Below are 12,017 nucleotides of genomic sequence, written 5' to 3' on the forward strand. Positions count from 1 at the left end.
TTTCTCTGGATTTTGAGCACGTTGTCCATTTGGGCAGCGATGACTTATTTTGTGGCCTACTCCGGATCAGCGGTGTGGCTAAGGTTGCCGGATAAAATACAGCACAGCCCGATAAACTTTAATTTTAGATAAACGATGAATAATGTTTTAGTATAAGTATATCCCGTGCAACACTGGGGTTGTACTTATACTAAAAAAGAAAATTAAGTGTAACTGAACGTCCAGGGTTTTTACTTGCTATATCTATCAACCTTAGCTGTGGAGAAACCATTTATACAAGATATAGTGTCTTCATGCGTGTTGCTTAGGATCTGGTAGGAGTACTGACCTTGTGAAATATGAAATCAAGGGATTATTAACCCAGCGCTTTTTACACTCTGATCCTCGTCTTCCTCATCATCTAGCCTTTATTTAATGTTTATTGAGCAACTGTTGTGCGCTGAGCACTATTCTAGGTTCTGGGGATTCAGCGGCAGACAGAATGCACACACCTCTGTTCTCATAGCGCTCCCCTCTTGTTTGGCAGAGACAGACAAAAAATAAGATATAAATGTAAGAGACATGGTCTATTAGATAGTGGTAAACACTGTGGAGAAAAATAAACTAGAGAAGGGACCGGTGGGAGGCCAGGGAACAAGTCTTTCTAAGAGAGAGTGCTCTAGGTAGAAGAAACAGTAAGTGCAAAGCCCTTTATTGGGTGCTGGCCAGAGGCCAGGCCTGTGCTAAATGCTTCACTTCCATTATCCTATTTAATGCCTGCAGTGGCCTTAGTGGTAGGTATTATTATCATTCCCTTTTTGCATGTGAGCAGACTGAAGATGTTTCTGAGAGGTTAAGTCTCTTGCACAAGGTCACCCAGCGACCACCCGGATGTTCATTCCCACTGAGAACAGGGTTTAGAAGAGGCGCTTCTGTGTTCTCTCTACTCTCAACATACTCTGGCTGTGGGGAGAATCCAGGAGGAGACGGGAGCAGCTCTGAGTCTTCCTGGCTCTGCCTGTGCCCTGCAGCGAAGGAGGGAGCCGTGTGCTGGGGTCGGCAGGGTCCCCCCTTACTCCACACAGGCCCCAACCCAGGGGCACCATCACTCCTCGGGCGGGCACAGGCTGCCGCCGCTCGCGGGCCTGCACCGGGAGGGGGGTGCGGGGGCTGTGCGCATCAGGGCCTCCAGCAGGATGGGCAGGATACCATCTTGCCCCCACGGTGGCCGGCCGGCTACGTGCTCTTCACTCCGCCCAGGAAACGCCTGGGCAGGCCTTTGGAGCCTTCGCCCCTGCGGCAGGGGGCTGGCCGTCACCCCGAGGTCCAACAGACGCTGACCTTGCACCTAAAAAGAATACATTGTTTTCAAACACTGCTTCCTATTCCTGCCAGATAAACCAACACATTAACAATGCGTCCAGGTTGTAAAATGTTGGCTGGGGATTCGTTTTTAGCAGCAAACTTTTTGTCAAGAGATTGGCATTTTCCTCTCCATTCACGGGGCCGGCTCTGGTTTCAGGGCTGGGCGCTGGCCCCTGGGGACCCACAGACACACACACACACACACACACACACACACACACACATTCTGCCCGCTCAGCCTCGCAGCGTTGATAACATTGTTATTATTAGACGTGGCCTCTGGAATCCTGAAGTTCATTCCCAAACAACGGCCCTTGTGGGTGAAATGAAAGAGCAGCTCAGGCTACAGCGGTGGCGGCGGATCCATTACCTCCGGCCCTGCGAGAAGCCCCGCCTGCAGTGTCCCCGTGCGGGGCTGGAACCCCGGCCGCCACCAGCGCTCCCGCACCGCCCCCCCCCCCCGCGCCCAGCCCCCTCCTGCCGGAGGCGGACCTGACCTCTGTTAATTCGCCCCGCAGCCTGCTGGCCCCCCCGGTCCGCCCTTCTCCCCCGCGGAACCGGCTGTGCCCCAGGGCCCCCTGTCTCCTGGGCCGGCCCGGGGTGCACGTGCCCAGCGCATTCCCCCTGAGCACTGACTGTAAAATGTTACTGCTGCTTTGTCGCTTTCTTCCTAAGGACGCTTTAAGACGTGTGTGTGTTTTTTCGCACAACATTAGTACCTTGAAGTACTTGTATGTGCCTTCCCAGCCAGATGGGAAGCTGGGAGCCTCCTGATGTCTATGTGGCTTCTCATGTGCCTAAGAATACCAGACTGTGAGGTCCTTGCGGGCAGAAAAAGTGTCTCTTTTTTCCCCATCATCTATAAAATATAAGTTGACTCTTGAACAACAGGGGGTTCAAACCGCGCGGGTCCACTCCTATGTGGATTTTTTTTTTTTTTCAGTAAATACAGGATAGTACTATACATGGAGTTTCACTTCCTCATGATTTTCTTAATAACATTTTCTTCTCTCTAGCTCACATTACTGTAAAAATACAGCACCTGTATTTTTGTAAGGGCACCTGGGTGGCTCAGTGGGTTAAGCGTCCCACTCGGCTCAGGTCATGATCTCACAGTTTGTAAGTTCCAGCCCTGCCTGGGGCTCTTTACTGTCAGCACAGAGCCCAGCTTCAGATCCTCTGTCCCCTTCTCTCTCTGCCCCTCCCCTGCTCACACTCTCTCTCTCTCTCTCTCAAAAATAAATAAACATTAAAAAAACCCAGTGTATAATTTAACATCCCAAACGATGTGTTAACTGTTTGTGATCAGTAAGGCCAATAGTAGGCTATCAGTAGTGGGAGTGAAAACTTACACCCAGATTTTCAACTGGAGGGATATCAGTACTTCTCACCCCCACGTTGTTGGAGGGTTGACTGCATTTGGAGTCAAGTGTATACACTGCACTAACCTTAAGTGTATGTGTATATACACACACACATACACACACACACACAAACACTGAGCTGTACTCATATGTATGTAAATAAATACAAAAAATATGTATGTATATATGTGCATGTGTGTATATATGTGTGTGTATATATATAATGTACATATATATGAATATATATATATTCATATATATATTCATATATATATATATATATATATGACTGTTAACCAACATCCAGATCAAGATACAGAGAGAGTGTTTCTAGATTCCTCTGCGCCTTCCTGGTCAATGCCATCCCATCCCCTGAGATGACCAGGTTTTGACATCTAGGAAATGTCTTAAATGTCTTTTCATCCCACATAGGAAATGCTTGATTAAAATATTTTTTTTAAGTAAATAGTATTATGCTTTGTACCCAGCGAAAGGGGCAGAGCGCTATACTCAGTTGACCGCCTAAGGTTGGCTCTTGGTTCTTAATGAGTTAATTGTGTAAGCCTGGGGTTGTATTTCAGCAGCTCTGCTCGGTGCTGAATTTAAACACAGTGGAAACCAAGTTAAGGGCAGTGCTGTTCTGTATATCAGTATGCCCACTGAGCCAAGGAGACCCATTTATTTTTAATTGAATTAAATTGCTCACAAAATGAAAGTAGCATACTTTCATTAATATTTAATTACATACAGTGTTAAACAATGATCACAAAGAAAACTTTGCAGCTTTTTTGGTCTCTGCTTTTTTTTTAATTATTACTTTGTTAAACAAGATACTTTTATTAGCTGTTTTATGCTTGGAATTTTAAGGGCCCTGTTATTATACCACTCAAGAAGTATTTAATTGGCAGGACTCAGCTGAGTGAGGTGGTAGGTTGGCTGTGACGCTGGCCACTGGTAATTGTGTGTGTGTGTGTGTGTGTGTGTGTGCACGTGATGCATATATATGCTCTCACTTCGGTCCCTGAGCCACAGAAAGATATTTGAGGGAGCATTTAGGGCCTCCAACAAAGATAGAAAAGTCCACATTCTGGATCTCTTGAGGTCAAGTGGCCATGCCTACTCCTCCAAAAAAATTCTGTATATACTGAGGAAAGACATTACTTTTTGTAAGAGACCATCTGCAAAGAAAAAGAGTTCTACTTTGACAGCTTATTTCTGTACCCTAGCAGATTGTTCTCACATCAGAGGGCAGTGATTCTCCAACTTTCCAGTACCTAAGAAGCCCCTGGGGTGCTTGTTGAAACATGAATTCTCTGTTCCCATGGCCAGAATTCGGTAGGGCCACAGAATCTGCATTTTTCACGGGCTTCCAAGGTATTGATTCTGATGCAGGGGGTGAAGAGGCCACACTGAGAAATATCACCATGAAGACACAGAACAGAGTCAAAGAGACCATCGAATCATATTTTTAGCAATGACATTGTTTTCAAATTAAGTCTGATACGGAATTCCAATAGTTAGAACAAATAAAAGGATTGTTGCTATCATTAAAATGATGACCAGTTCCTTTCCTTTCCTTTCCTTTTTCCCCTTTTCTCCCCTTGGCCCTTTCCTGGGGACTGGAGCCATGGCGTTGTGGCACTTGGAGGTACAGTTTGAAAACCCTGAGTTAGTCTTGAGAGATAATAATTGATGTTTTAATTAGTTAAGTATTTGCTTTAAAAAAATTTTTTTTGACATTTATTCATTTTTTTGAGACAGGATGCAAGTGGGTGTGGGGCAGAGAGAGAGGGAGACACAGAATTGGAAGCAGGCTCCAGGCTCTGAGCTGTCAGCACAGAGCCTGACGCGGGGCTCGAACTCACAAACTGTGAGATCATGACCTGAGCCCAAGTCCGTCGCTTAACCGAGGGAGCCAGCCAGGCGCCCCTAATTAGGTAACTCTGTAACATCATGCGTGAATTGAGTAAGATGTGTCCAAAGATACAACAGTTTCCTGCAGAAGTAGCATCGAATTCTCTGTCATAACAGGAATTTAAGCAGTCTTTGGCTGCCCACTTGGTAGGGATTTTCATTTGTTCCTTCATGCATTTAACAGAAATGGACTCAGAAGGGGCACACGAGTGGCTCAGTCGATCTGACTCTTGATTTCAACTCAGGTCACGATCCCAGGGTTGTGGGATCAAGCCCTGCATCAGGCTCCACACTGAGTGTGGAGCCTGCTTAAGAGTCTCTCCTCTCTCTCTCTCTCTCTCTCTCTTTCTCTCTCTCTCCCTCTCCCTCTCCTTCTCCCTCTCCCCCTCTGCCCCACTTGTGCTCTCTCTCTCTCTCAAATTAAAAATTTTTTTTAGTTGACTGAATGCCCACCATGCAGGGGACACTAGTGTTGGCACCGGGAAACAGCAGTGGACAAGACAGACCAGGTCACGGCCATCTTGGAGCTTGTGTTGTACTTGCAGGATAGATGGTGCACAGGAAAGCGAACACCCAGGGGCTATGGAGGGCACAAACACAGTCGCATGTTATTCAGGGAAGGCGTCCCAGAAGAGGTGATCTTTGAGCCGAGACCTCTATGATATGGGGGAGGCTCCAATGGGAAGAATTGAAGGAAGGGGCATTTTGTGCATAAGAATGCCGAAAGTCTGAGGTAGGAATAAAGAAAAGATGGAAGATAATATAGTTGCAGCATAGTAAGCAATGGTATGAGATGGCGGTGAAGAGTCTGGAAGGGGCTGGATCAAACTCCAAGGCCAGAGGTTTGACTGATGTAGAAGCCAATCTCACTTTGGATATTTCACTGGACTAGTGACTGTGGCTGGTTGCATTTTCCCAAGATATGTACGACAACGTCTCCCATCCCCACTCTCTTCTGCAATGTGACTGTGTCTCTTTCTCATCAAAATGTGGAGTTCACTTTTCTACTCTCTCGAATCTGAACGGGGTCTGTGATTGCTTCGACCAATAGAATACGGCAGGAGCAATGCCATGCCAGTTCTAGGCATAGCTCTTAACTGGCCCAGCAGCTTTCGCCTCCTACTTCTTAGAACATTCACTCTTGGGACACTCCCTCTTGGGATCCAGAGACCATACTGTGGGAAGCCCGAGCCACATGGAAAGACCATATGTGCCCTCTTTGCTCTAACTGAACTCCCAGTTTGGTCAACATTAAGTGCCAGCCAGGAGGGGGAGCTATTTTGGATGTCTAGACCCACTGAACCTTCAGATGGACGTAGCCCAGCCCAAATCGGGTTATAAGTGCAGGGAGAAATCCTAAGCATGAACCGCCCAGCAGAACCCAGTCAACTCTCAGAACAAAAGATACCACGTTGTTTCAAGCCATTATGTTTTGAGGTGGCTTCTCACGAAGAGATATCCAACCAGTAACCTTTCAACACTGAGATCCCCTGATGACCTGAGTCTGGGATGTTAATCCAGTTCTATTTGTCCCTCTATTGTGTGGCCGTGGACCTCTTAATGGACCAGTTGTGAACAAATGAAAAACTAAGAGAGGCTTTTAAGACAACCCACTTTCAAAATCTAAGTTGCTTTCACTTTGGTGTGAATAACTCCTTACATCGATGATTTTACTAATTTTACTACCCTAAATGATTCTTTTCTTTGATTACATGCTCCTCTTATTCTAAGCTTAATCGTCACAGAGAAAATAAGAGCTTGAGTACGGAAAATTCTCTGAAAAGCGAATTTTTCTCCGATGTAGAAGGGAGGTTTCGGTTAACTGTAAACTCCAGAGTCCATTAGGAGGACTGTGGGCTTTGGTTTTAGAAAGAGAATAGGTTGGTTCCATATCCCACAACTTTTTGATTGTATAGTTGGGTCACATAACTTAAACTTTCTAGTCTGTTTCCTCATCTTTAATACTCAGTTGTAGGGAGGATAATATCAAAGAGCAATGGAGAGGGAGCTAAATGGGATTTTTGCAAAATGCCCGGTGAATGTACCTTTGGCACTCAGGAAATGTCATTTCATCCCATTCTCTTCGACTCTCTGATTTCCTCCCTTCATTTTCTCCCCAATCTGTTCTTCTCCGATAGGACACAGAGCTCGGAGCATAAAAACGAGACTGGTAAGTGAGAAAACTCCAAACAGAGCCTGGGGTCCAACAAGCATGTCACTTGGCTTAGTCATAGAGGTTGGAAGGGGCGCAAAGGTCCCCCTGAAAAGTCCTTGGAGGCTTGTGTTTCTCCTTTTGCTGGGTGATTCATGATCTTGTGGCTATTTCGGGTTATTGTTAATTGGCCTTTTAGTTTACAAAGCACTTTCACATACCTTATTGCATTTGATCTGCACAATCACTGCAGGGCAGTTATTATTTTCCTCATTTTACAGATGAGCCAACTGAAACTCACAATGGTTAAGAAACGAGCCCACAAACTGAGAGTTAAGAGGCAAAGTCTGAACTTGAACCCATACGATCTGGCTCCCCTATTAGAGCAGTTCTGCTATTCGCATGCTGTCTCTTGAAAATAATTGTCAAATTGGTAACACAATAATGGTTCTCTCTCTAGAGATGTCTATTATATGAACTTTTAAAAAAGCACTTCTGGGAATAGAAAAGTAAGTACAAATCATAGCCCCTCCTTCTTGAATAGAGTTGCCATTTAATATAGAGTTGAGAAAAGAGCTTTCTGACCATCTCTTTCTCTCTTTCCAGCTCTCTCTTTTTAGTACTGTGACTCCAAAGATTCCAGTCACCCCACCAGAGTGGATACCCCGTGACCCTACCACCATTTTACCATCACTCTCTTGACTCGTATCCTTGTTTCTCTTCTTCCCTCATTGAGATTCTAAGGTGCGTCATTAGAGCAACTCCTTATGTAACGTTCGAACTCTTTTCTCATTGTCGGACTTGTCTGGCAAAGCACCAGCCCTGATTACATTGAATTCTCAGCCTACAAGGCGTCGCACATTTCTGGCTGGTCGTGGCTGAAGGAAAACAAACAACTGTAACGAGTGGTCTGGCTTTAGCTTCAGGATGACCACCTTCGACTTGGCTCTCATTGTCGGCTGCCAATTCTACTAGGACTCCCTAGTCCATTCACTTTCCTTCTTACCTGCACAACTTCTTCTCTTTCCTGAGTATTCAGTATCTCCACTCCCACCCATGCTCAGAAGGGAAATTCCATAACCTTTACAACCACATCCACTCACCTCCCTCCCTGCCTTTGTACTATGTGCTCTACCTTCAACACTCAGCTTCCGAGACAAGGAAAACCCCTTCACTTTTGCTACCTGATACTATAAGTAGCCTTGCGTCTTGCTATTCAAGGGCATCACTCCAGCAATTCTCCTGTTTCATCCATTTCTTCTCTTGTGATGCATCATTCCCCTCAGCATACAACCTCTGCTGTTTTTCCCATCTTAAAAAAAAAATTCCCTACCTTGACCTCTTACCACCCTTTAGCTTTAGCTCTATTTCTGTGCTGTTCCTCTTAGCAAAACTCAAAAGAATTGGTGATACTCAATGCCACAGTTTCCCTTCGATTCTCATTCTACTCCGGTCCGAGTCCGTGCTTCTCCTCCCTCCCCCAAACCACCAAAGCCTCTCTCATCAAGGCCACCGATGATGTCTGTGGTTCCAAATCCAATGGCGACTTCTCAGTTCTCACCTCTTTTGTCTCTTAAGAAAAATTTAACAACGTAGATGACTTCCCCTTCCTTGAGGATCTCCTTCACCAGGCTCTTAGGATACCATATGTTTCTGGATTTCTTCTAGTTTGCTGGCCACTCCCTTCTCATTCTCCTGGTTCCTACTCATTTCTCTGATTTCTAAACATTGAAGAACTCCACCTCCACCTTCAGACATCTCATCTCCTTTCTTTACATTTACTGTCTTAATGATCTCATCTAATCTCTGTCAATAAAGGGATGACTCCCTATTATGGGCTGAATTGTATCCTCCAAAATTCATATGCTAAATTCCTAACCCCCAGTACCTCAGAATGTGATTATATTTGGTGAAAAAGTCTTTAAGGAGGCAATTAAGGTTAAATGTGGCCATTGGGGTAGGCCCTAATCCATTGTGACTGTAGTCCTTATAAGAAGAGGAAATTCTGATGCACACAGAGACACTAGGGATACGCATGCAATAGAGAAAGACCATGAAGGTTTTTCACCAAGAAGGCAAGGTGAGAGGACTCAGGAGAAACCCAACCTGCTGACACCTTGATCTTGTACTTCCAGACTCCAGAACCGTAGGAAAACAAATTTTTGTTTTAGCCATTCAGCCTGTGGCATTATGTTATGGCAGCCTAACCCAACTCTTATATTCCCGCAGTTATTTTTCTAGCTCAGAACTCAGCCTGGAACTGCCCCACTCAACACCTCCACTTGGGTATCTAGCAGGCATCTCAGGCTTCACGTGACCTTCCCTCCAAAAGTATTTCTCCATCTTAGTAAATTCTAACTCCGAGCTTATTGGTTAGGCCAAAACCCTTGGAGTCTCCTGTGCCTCCTTTCTCTCTCTCTCTTTCACTCCCCACCCTCCCTTCTCATGTTCCATATTGAGGTCCGAAGCAAATATGTCCCGCTCTACCTTCAAATGATATCCAAAACATGTTACTTTATACCTCCATCATGCCACCACCTTGGTCCAGTCTCCATTGTCTGTTGCCTGGGGAAGGCCAGTAGACTCCAACCCATTCTTCTTCTTTCTGCCTGCATCTCCTCCTCGGTCTGTTTACAGCCCTGCAGCCAGAATGATGCTATGAAAACATACTGGGTCACATCACTCCTCTGCTCAAAACCCTGTGATAGTTCCCACCTCGCTCAGAATAAAACCGAGTCCTTACTGTGTCTCACATCTCTCATCTCATTTCCTACTCTTTTCTCTCTCACCCACTTAGTTCCAGCTCAGCTGGCCCCAATTTTTCTTCAGACACATCCCGACACTTCTGTCTCATAACCTTTGTCCTCACTCCTTCCTTGGCCTCGAGTGGTCTCCTCCCAGACACTTTTGTGTCCTTCAGGTCTTTGTTTCTATGTCATCTTCTCAGAGAGGGCCTCCTTGATCACCCCTCCACCCTTACCAGGCATTTCTTGACACCCCCCTTCCCTTCTTTACTTTTCTCCACAGCACGTATTTCGTTTTCTACATATTTTACTTACTAGTTCGCTGACTGTCTCCTTTAAGAGCAGGTAAGCTCCATGGAGGCACAGGTTGAGAGTAAGTTTGAGGTTCAGGCTTTCTACTTTGTTTCCTACTGTATTTTTAGTGTCTAGAACAGTGCCCAGCTCATAGTGGGCGTTTAATAAATATTTCTTGAATGCATCAGTAAATGAAACTATTGGAAGTCTTAATGGTGAGGCTGAATAGTTTGGAGTAAACGTGACAGTAGGAAGAGAACCCATGGAAGATCTTGAGTAGAAGAGTTTATTAACTATTGTATCTACACTACATAAAAAGATCTACACTGATCACTTCGATAATTGCTGTTCCTTCTGTCTTTTCTCCACTTAAATTTTTATGTGGCATATTTCTAGTCATCCTTTTGGACCCAGCATAGTAGGCTTTAACCATAACTAACTTCCCCTAACTGCTCAGGCTAGAATTAACCCTGCATCTTCTTGGGGCCCTCTTTTGTGCCCACTGATTTTGTTACTACCTTGACCACACTGATTACTACTGCGTTTTTATATGTCTGTCTCTTGCCCTAGACTGTGGGCTCCCTGCGATCAAGTATTGCCATGTCTGGTTTCTATGCCTTCCTCACCTAGCACTACATGTAGGATAGGCAACCAACAGTATATGATTTCAGTAACTTGAAAGTAGGAATTACAGATTCTCTCTCTCTCTTTTTAAAATGTTTATTTATTTAGAGAGAGACAGAGAAAGCATGAACCAGAAAGGGCAGAGAGAGAGGGAGAGAGAGAGAATCCCAAGCAGGCTCCGTGCTGTCAGCACAGAGCCTGACGCGGGGTTCTAACTCACGAACTGTGAGATCATGACCTGAGCCAAAGTCGGACACTTAACCGACGGAGACACCCAGGAGCCCCAAGAATGACAGATTCTCTTATGGTATATAAATAGAGAAAGAATTTATCACCAAGGAAAATTAGATTCCAGGTTGTGAAAGAATTTGTAAATTTGGTCACTTTCACACTCTCTGGGATCTTTGAGGAATTGGAGAGAATAAGAGGTAAGAGATACCACATTTGAACGAGTTTTATCCTTGCTTGTAAAAGAAATGTGGATTAAGGAAACTATAAACCAGTGAGTTTAACAACATGGTGTTATAATAGTTTCTCTTTGGGAAGTTCATACAAATCAAAGTCATATTCACCAAAAATCCAGGGTGCATTTCCAGAGAGCAAGTCATACTGGAATAATCCCATGCTTGTTTGGGGCAGAGAAACTAGAATGACAGATTAATTTAAAGAGTAGATTTTTTTCTGGGTCTTTGATTTATTGTTTACCTCCCTTCTTGAATTTAATTCTTGAGGAATACTACTTGGCAATGAGAAAGAATGAAATCTGGCCTTTTGTAGCAACGGGGATGGAACTGGAGAGTGTTATGCTAAGTGAAATAAGTCAGTCAGAGAAAGACAGATACCATATGTTTTCACTCATATGTGGATCCTGAGAAACTCAACAGAAGACCAGGGGGGAGGAGAAGGGGAAAAAAAAAAACGTTACAGAGAGGGAAGGAGGCAAACCATAAGAGACTATTAAGTACTGAGAACAAACTGAGGGTTGATGGGGGTGGGAGGGAGGGGAAAGTGGGTGATGGGCATGGAGGAGGGGACCTGTTGGGATGAGCACTGGGTGTTGTATGGAAACCAATTTGACAATAAATTTCATATTAAAAAAAAAAGAATTTAATTCTTGAAAAATACATTTCCCCAGAGTCTGTCTCTGTCAGGCCCTGGTCAAGATGCTGAGGATATATCGTGGAAGGTCTGATGACGGGAGACAGGAAATGATGAAGTAGGACGCACAGCATGTCACATGCACACAGTGTGGGGAAGCAGGTGCAAAGCGGGGAGATGGGTGGTCAGGAAGATTCCACAAGAAGATCATCTGAGGCATGCTTGAAGCAGAGGGAGCAAGGCTTCACGGTAGCTGGCAAAGAGTGCTCAGAGCCAAAAGAGACAGATGTCCCTTGAGACTTCTGGCAGGACGATGTCTGCAGCAAGGCCAGTGACGGCAGGGCCACAGATGTCATCAGGCAGGAGAAAGGCCTCAGCGCTGGGGCAAGAACTCAAAGGGGATTGTATCAACTTTATGTTTTCCAGTGAGCTATGGAAAACCATCAGCCAGCTGGAGCAGAGGAGTGAAATGATCTGATGTAC

This window comes from Panthera tigris, chromosome F3 (assembly GCF_018350195.1).
Source record: "Panthera tigris isolate Pti1 chromosome F3, P.tigris_Pti1_mat1.1, whole genome shotgun sequence".
Taxonomy (NCBI): Eukaryota; Metazoa; Chordata; class Mammalia; order Carnivora; family Felidae; genus Panthera; species Panthera tigris.